At 50.6% G+C, this 8,202-nt stretch overlaps 1 protein-coding gene across 1 annotated transcript in view; it reads right to left on the bottom strand.

Moving 5' to 3' along the window:
* Positions 1–8,202, bottom strand: part of phf2 (PHD finger protein 2) — a 207,560-nt gene that overhangs the window by 46,950 nt on the left and 152,408 nt on the right. The gene's annotated exons all lie outside the window — the stretch shown is intronic.

Here is an 8,202-nt window from a genome sequence, read left to right as displayed (position 1 = left end):
GACCTCACTAATCCTCTTGTGGCTGAATGGAAGCAAGTCCCCGCAGCAATGTTCCAACATCTAGTGGAAAGCTTTCCCAGAAGAGTTGAGGCTGTTATAGCAGCAATGTTCCAACATCTAGTGGAAAGCCTTCCCATAAGAGTGGAGGCTGTTATAGCAGCAATGTTCCAACATCTAGTGGAAAGCCTTCCCAGAAGAGTGGAGGCTGTTATAGCAGCAATGTTCCAACATCTAGTGGAAAGCCTTCCCAGAAGAGTGGAGGCTGTTATAGCAGCAATGTTCCAACATCTAGTGGAAAGCCTTCCCAGAAGAGTGGAGGCTGTTATAGCAGCAATGTTCCAGCATCTAGTGGAAAGCCTTCCCAGAAGAGTGGAGGCTGTTATAGCAGCAATGTTCCAACATCTAGTGGAAAGCCTTCCCAGAAGAGTGGAGGCTGTTATAGCAGCAATGTTCCAGCATCTAGTGGAAAGCCTTCCCAGAAGAGTGGAGGCTGTTATAGCAGCAATGTTCCAACATCTAGTGGAAAGCCTTCCCAGAAGAGTGGAGGCTGTTATAGCAGCAATGTTCCAACATCTAGTGGAAAGCCTTCCCAGAAGAGTGGAGGCTGTTATAGCAGCAATGTTCCAACATCTAGTGGAAAGCCTTCCCAGATGAGTGGAGGCTGTTATAGCAGCAATGTTCCAACATCTAGTGGAAAGCCTTCCCAGATGAGTGGAGGCTGTTATAGCAGCAATGTTCCAACATCTAGTGGAAAGCCTTCCCAGAAGAGTGGAGGCTGTTATAGCAGCAATGTTCCAACATCTAGTGGAAAGCCTTCCCAGAAGAGTGGAGGCTGTTATAGCAGCAATGTTCCAACATCTAGTGGAAAGCCTTCCCAGAAGAGTGGAGGCTGTTATAGCAGCAATGTTCCAACATCTAGTGGAAAGCCTTCCCAGATGAGTGGAGGCTGTTATAGCAGCAATGTTCCAACATCTAGTGGAAAGCCTTCCCAGAAGAGTGGAGGCTGTTATAGCAGCAATGTTCCAACATCTAGTGGAAAGCCTTCCCAGAAGAGTGGAGGCTGTTATAGCAGCAATGTTCCATCATCTAGTGGAAAGCCTTCCCAGAAGAGTGGAGGCTGTTATAGCAGCAATGTTCCATCATCTAGTGGAAAGCCTTCCCAGAAGAGTGGAAGCTGTTATAGCAGCAATGTTCCAACATCTAGTGGAAAGCCTTCCCAGAAGAGTGGAAGCTGTTATAGCAGCAACGTCCCAACATCTAGTGGAAAGCCTTCCCTTCCCAGGAGAGTGGAGGCTGTTATAGCAGCAATGTTCCAACATCTAGTGGAAAGCCTTCCCAGAAGAGTGGAAGCTGTTATAGCAGCAACGTCCCAACATCTAGTGGAAAGCCTTCCCAGGAGAGTGGAGGCTGTTATAGCAGCAATGTTCCAACATCTAGTGGAAAGCCTTCCCAGGAGAGTGGAGGCTGTTATAGCAGCAATGTTCCAACATCTAGTGGAAAGCCTTCCCAGAAGAGTGGAGGCTGTTATAGCAGCAATGTTCCAACATCTAGTGGAAAGCCTTCCCAGAAGAGTGGAGGCTGTTATAGCAGCAATGTTCCATCATCTAGTGGAAAGCCTTCCCAGAAGAGTGGAAGCTGTTATAGCAGCAATGTTCCAACATCTAGTGGAAAGCCTTCCCAGAAGAGTGGAGGCTGTTATAGCAGCAATGTTCCAGCATCTAGTGGAAAGCCTTCCCAGAAGAGTGGAGGCTGTTATAGCAGCAATGTTCCAACATCTAGTGGAAAGCCTTCCCAGATGAGTGGAGGCTGTTATAGCAGCAATGTTCCAACATCTAGTGGAAAGCCTTCCCAGAAGAGTGGAGGCTGTTATAGCAGCAATGTTCCAACATCTAGTGGAAAGCCTTCCCAGAAGAGTGGAGGCTGTTATAGCAGCAATGTTCCATCATCTAGTGGAAAGCCTTCCCAGAAGAGTGGAGGCTGTTATAGCAGCAATGTTCCATCATCTAGTGGAAAGCCTTCCCAGAAGAGTGGAAGCTGTTATAGCAGCAATGTTCCAACATCTAGTGGAAAGCCTTCCCAGAAGAGTGGAAGCTGTTATAGCAGCAACGTCCCAACATCTAGTGGAAAGCCTTCCCAGGAGAGTGGAGGCTGTTATAGCAGCAATGTTCCAACATCTAGTGGAAAGCCTTCCCAGGAGAGTGGAGGCTGTTATAGCAGCAATGTTCCAACATCTAGTGGAAAGCCTTCCCAGAAGAGTGGAAGCTGTTATAGCAGCAACGTCCCAACATCTAGTGGAAAGCCTTCCCAGGAGAGTGGAGGCTGTTATAGCAGCAATGTTCCAACATCTAGTGGAAAGCCTTCCCAGGAGAGTGGAGGCTGTTATAGCAGCAATGTTCCAACATCTAGTGGAAAGCCTTCCCAGAAGAGTGGAGGCTGTTATAGCAGCAATGTTCCAACATCTAGTGGAAAGCCTTCCCAGAAGAGTGGAGGCTGTTATAGCAGCAATGTTCCATCATCTAGTGGAAAGCCTTCCCAGAAGAGTGGAAGCTGTTATAGCAGCAATGTTCCAACATCTAGTGGAAAGCCTTCCCAGAAGAGTGGAAGCTGTTATAGCAGCAACGTCCCAACATCTAGTGGAAAGCCTTCCCAGGAGAGTGGAGGCTGTTATAGCAGCAATGTTCCAACATCTAGTGGAAAGCCTTCCCAGGAGAGTGGAGGCTGTTATAGCAGCAATGTTCCAACATCTAGTGGAAAGCCTTCCCAGAAGAGTGGAAGCTGTTATAGCAGCAACGTCCCAACATCTAGTGGAAAGCCTTCCCAGGAGAGTGGAGGCTGTTATAGCAGCAATGTTCCAACATCTAGTGGAAAGCCTTCCCAGAAGAGTGGAAGCTGTTATAGCAGCAACGTCCCAACATCTAGTGGAAAGCCTTCCCAGGAGAGTGGAGGCTGTTATAGCAGCAATGTTCCAACATCTAGTGGAAAGCCTTCCCAGGAGAGTGGAGGCTGTTATAGCAGCAATGTTCCAACATCTAGTGGAAAGCCTTCCCAGGAGAGTGGAGGCTGTTATAGCAGCAATGTTCCAACATCTAGTGGAAAGCCTTCCCAGAAGAGTGGAGGCTGTTATAGCAGCAATGTTCCAACATCTAGTGGAAAGTCTTCCCAGAAGAGTGGAGGCTGTTATAGCAGCAATGTTCCAACATCTAGTGGAAAGCCTTCCCAGAAGAGTGGAGGCTGTTATAGCAGCAACGTCCCAACATCTAGTGGAAAGCCTTCCCAGAAGAGTGGAGGCTGTTATAGCAGCAATGTTCCAACATCTAGTGGAAAGCCTTCTCAGAAGAGTGGAGGCTGTTATAGCAGCAATGTTCCAACATCTAGTGGAGAGCCTTCCCAGAAGAGTGGAGGCTGTTATAGCAGCAACGTCCCAACATCTAGTGGAAAGCCTTCCCAGAAGAGTGGAGGCTGTTATAGCTGCAATGTTCCAACATCTAGTGGAAAGCCTTCCCAGAAGAGTGGAGGCTGTTATAGCAGCAATGTTCCAACATCTAGTGGAAAGCCTTCTCAGAAGAGTGGAGGCTGTTATAGCAGCAATGTTCCAACATCTAGTGGAAAGCCTTCTCAGAAGAGTTGAAGCTGTTATAGCAGCAATGTTCCAACATCTAGTGGAAAGCCTTCTCAGAAGAGTGGAGGCTGTTATAGCAGCAACGTCCCAACATCTAGTGGAAAGTCTTCCCAGAAGAGTGGAGGCTGTTATAGCTGCAATGTTCCAACATCTAGTGGAAAGCCTTCCCAGAAGAGTGGAGGCTGTTATAGCAGCAATGTTCCATCATCTAGTGGAAAGCCTTCCCAGAAGAGTGGAGGCTGTTATAGCAGCAATGTTCCTACATCTAGTGGAAAGCCTTCCCAGAAGAGTTGAAGCTGTTATAGCAGCAATGTTCCATCATCTAGTGGAAAGCCTTCCCAGAAGAGTGGAGGCTGTTATAGCAGCAATGTTCCATCATCTAGTGGAAAGCCTTCCCAGAAGAGTGGTGACTGTTATAGCAGCAATGTTCCATCATCTAGTGGAAAGCCTTCTCAGAAGAGTGGTGACTGTTATAGCAGCAATGTTCCATCATCTAGTGGAAAGCCTTCTCAGAAGAGTGGTGACTGTTATAGCAGCAATGTTCCATCATCTAGTGGAAAGCCTTCTCAGAAGAGTGGTGACTGTTATAGCAGCAATGTTCCATCATCTAGTGGAAAGCCTTCTCAGAAGAGTGGAGGCTGTTATAGCAGCAATGTTCCTACATCTAGTAGAAAGCCTTCCCAGAAGAGTGGAGGCTGTTATAGCAGCAATGTTCCTACATCTAGTGGAAAGCCTTCCCAGAAGAGTGGAGGCTGTTATAGCAGCAATGTTCCAACATCTAGTGGAAAGCCTTCCCAGAAGAGTGGAGGCTGTTATAGCAGCAATGTTCCTACATCTAGTGGAAAGCCTTCCCAGAAGAGTGGAGGCTGTTATAGCAGCAATGTTCCAACATCTAGTGGAAAGCCTTCTCAGAAGAGTGGTGACTGTTATAGCAGCAATGTTCCATCATCTAGTGGAAAGCCTTCTCAGAAGAGTGGAGGCTGTTATAGCAGCAATGTTCCAACATCTAGTGGAAAGCCTTCCCAGAAGAGTGGAGGCTGTTATAGCAGCAATGTTCCAACATCTAGGGGAAAGCCTTCCCAGAAGACTGGAGGCTGTTATAGCAGCAATGTTCCATCATCTAGTGGAAAGCCTTCCCAGAAGACTGGAGGCTGTTATAGCAGCAATGTTCCAACATCTAGTGGAAAGCCTTCCCAGAAGACTGGAGGCTGTTATAGCAGCAATGTTCCATCATCTAGTGGAAAGCCTTCCCAGAAGACTGGAGGCTGTTATAGCAGCAATGTTCCATCATCTAGTGGAAAGCCTTCCCAGAAGACTGGAGGCTGTTATAGCAGCAATGTTCCATCATCTAGTGGAAAGCCTTCCCAGAAGACTGGAGGCTGTTATAGCAGCAATGTTCCATCATCTAGTGGAAAGCCTTCCCAGAAGACTGGAGGCTGTTATAGCAGCAACGTCCCAACATCTAGTGGAAAGCCTTCCCAGAAGAGTGGAAGCTGTTATAGCAGCAAACTCCATATTAATGGCCATGATTTTGGAATGAGATGTTTGACCAGCAGGTGTCCACATACTTTTGGAGGAAACCAAACTTGCCTGTTTCTTAGTCCAGGCCCTGAAAGCTCCGTTGATGATCTTAGCTCCATGGATCAGGTAGGCAGCAGGCTGTCTGTTGGCCTTGTGTAAACCTGAAACAAGCAAGAATACTGTTAAAACACATGTTGACAGCCTCAGACAGGTCAGACAGCTCTCCCTTGGTAAAGAGGTCAGACAGTTCTCCCTTGGTAAAGAGGTCAGACAGCTCTCCCTTGGTAAAGAGGTCAGACAGCTCTCCCTTGGTAAAGAGGTCAGACAGCTCTCCCTTGGTAAAGAGGTCAGACAGCTCTCCCTTGGTAAAGAGGTCAGGCAGCTCTCCCTTGGTAAAGAGGTCAGGCAGCCCTCCCTTGGTAAAGAGGTCAGACAGCTCTCCCTTGGTAAAGAGGTCAGACAGCTCTCCCTTGGTGAAGAGGTCAGACAGCTCTCCCTTGGTGAAGAGGTCAGACAGCTCTCCCTTGGTAAAGAGGTCAGGCAGCTCTCCCTTGGTAAAGAGGTCAGACAGCTCTCCTTGGTAAAGAGGTCAGACAGCTCTCCCTTGGTAAAGAGGTCAGACAGCTCTCCCTTGGTAAAGAGGTCAGACAGCTCTCCCTTGGTAAAGAGGTCAGACAGCTCTCCCTTGGTAAAGAGGTCAGACAGCTCTCCCTTGGTAAAGAGGTCTGACAGCTCTCCCTTGGTAAAGAGGTCAGACAGCTCTCCCTTGGTAAAGAGGTCAGACAGCTCTCCTTGGTAAAGAGGTCAGACAGCTCTCCCTTGGTAAAGAGGTCTGACAGCTCTCCCTTGGTAAAGAGGTCAGACAGCTCTCCCTTGGTAAAGAGGTCAGACAGCTCTCCCTTGGTAAAAAGAGGTCTGACAGCTCTCCCTTGGTAAAGAGGTCAGGCAGCTCTCCCTTGGTAAAGAGGTCAGACAGCTCTCCCTTGGTAAAGAGGTAAAGAGGTCAGACAGCTCTCCCTTGGTAAAGAGGCCAGACAGCTCTCCCTTGGTAAAGAGGCCAGACAGCTCTCCCTTGGTAAAGAGGTCAGACAGCTCTCCCTTGGTAAAGAGGTATTTTAACCTCAATGGGACAACCTGATGAAATAAATGTTTAATTAATGGACTTTAATGGAGCTGAACAGAGCTGTGATGTTTCATAAAAGCCTCTTTGTGCTGTCAGATAACGGCGCCCTCTAGCCTAACTGCTGTCAGTATTTAACCAATCACAACACATCTACATTCAGAGCCTTGTCACCGCACATTTCATACACAGCAAGGAAAATATAACTCTGTTTACCGACTCCACAACGTTGTTGAAACTGGATCCATTCTGGTTTAATAACAGAAAACAATCCCCATAACATCTGAGTAGTGCATCCTGGAACATGTTACTGCAAGCTGAAGGCCGTTTAATTCAGACTCATGCTTCCAGTTGCATGCCTCGAGCTGTCTGTCTGTCTCGAAGGCTGCCTCGAGCTGTCTGTCTGTCTGTCTGCGAAGGCTGCCTCGAGCTGTCTGTCTGTCTGTCTGCGAAGGCTGCCTCGAGCTGTCTGTCTGTCTGTCTGCGAAGGCTGCCTCGAGCTGTCTGTCTGTCTGTCTGCGAAGGCTGCCTCGAGCTGTCTGTCTGTCTGTCTGCGAAGGCTGCCTCGAGCTGTCTGTCTGTCTGCGAAGGCTGCCTCGAGCTGTCTGTCTGTCTGTCTGCGAAGGCTGCCTCGAGCTGTCTGTCTGTCTGTCTGCGAAGGCTGCCTCGAGCTGTCTGTCTGTCTGTCTGTCTGTCTGTCTGTCTGCGAGGCTGCCTCGAGCTGTCTGTCTGCGAAGGCTGCCTCGAGCTGTCTGTCTGTCTGCGAAGGCTGCCTCGAGCTGTCTGTCTGTCTGCGAAGGCTGCCTCGAGCTGTCTGTCTGTCTGCGAAGGCTGCCTCGAGCTGTCTGTCTGTCTGCGAAGGCTGCCTCGAGCTGTCTGTCTGTCTGCGAAGGATGCCTCGAGCTGTCTGTCTGTCTGTCTGCGAAGGCTGCCTCGAGCTGGCTGCCTGTCTGTCTGCGAAGGCTGCCTCGAGCTGGCTGCCTGTCTGTCTGCGAGGCTGCCTCGAGCCGGCTGCCTGCGAAGGCTGCCTCGAGCCGTCTGCCTGCGAAGGCTGCCTCGAGCCGTCTGTCTACGAAGGCTGCCTCGAGCCGTCTGTCTGCGAAGGCTGCCTCGAGCCGTCTGTCTGCGAAGGCTGCCTCGAGCCGTCTGTCTGCGAAGGCTGCCTCGAGCCGTCTGTCTGCGAAGGCTGCCTCGAGCCGTCTGTCTGCGAAGGCTGCCTCGAGCCGTCTGTCTGCGAAGGCTGCCTCGAGCCGTCTGTCTGCGAAGGCTGCCTCGAGCCGTCTGTCTGCGAGGCTGCCTCGAGCCGTCTGTCTGCGAAGGCTGCCTCGAGCCGTCTGTCTGCGAAGGCTGCCTCGAGCCGTCTGTCTGCGAAGGCTGCCTCGAGCCGTCTGTCTGCGAAGGCTGCCTCGAGCCGTCTGTCTGCGAAGGCTGCCTCGAGCCGTCTGTCTGCGAAGGCTGCCTCGAGCCGTCTGTCTGCGAGGCTGCCTCGAGCCGTCTGTCTGCGAAGGCTGCCTCGAGCCGTCTGTCTGCGAAGGCTGCCTCGAGCCGTCTGTCTGCGAAGGCTGCCTCGAGCCGTCTGTCTGCGAAGGCTGCCTCGAGCCGTCTGTCTGCGAAGGCTGCCTCGAGCCGTCTGTCTGCGAAGGCTGCCTCGAGCTGTCTGTCTGCGAAGGCTGCCTCGAGCTGTCTGTCTGCGAGGCTGCCTCGAGCTGTCTGTCTGCGAAGGCTGCCTCGAGCTGTCTGTCTGAATGCTTCCTCGAGCTGTCTGTCTGTGAAGGCTGCCTCGAGCTGTATGTCTGTGAAGGCTGCCTCGAGCTGTCTGTCTGTGAAGGCTGCCTCGAGCTGTCTATCTCAAGCTGTCTGTCTGCGAAGGCTGCCTCGAGCTGTCTATCTCAAGCTGTCTGTCTGCGAAGGCTGCCTCGAGCTGTCTATCTCAAGCTGTGTC

This window comes from Oncorhynchus keta, chromosome 21 (assembly GCF_023373465.1).
Source record: "Oncorhynchus keta strain PuntledgeMale-10-30-2019 chromosome 21, Oket_V2, whole genome shotgun sequence".
NCBI classification, from domain to species: domain Eukaryota; kingdom Metazoa; phylum Chordata; class Actinopteri; order Salmoniformes; family Salmonidae; genus Oncorhynchus; species Oncorhynchus keta.
The sequence above is the reverse complement of the archived record's forward strand: the minus strand, read 5'-3'. Positions and strand labels throughout refer to the sequence as shown.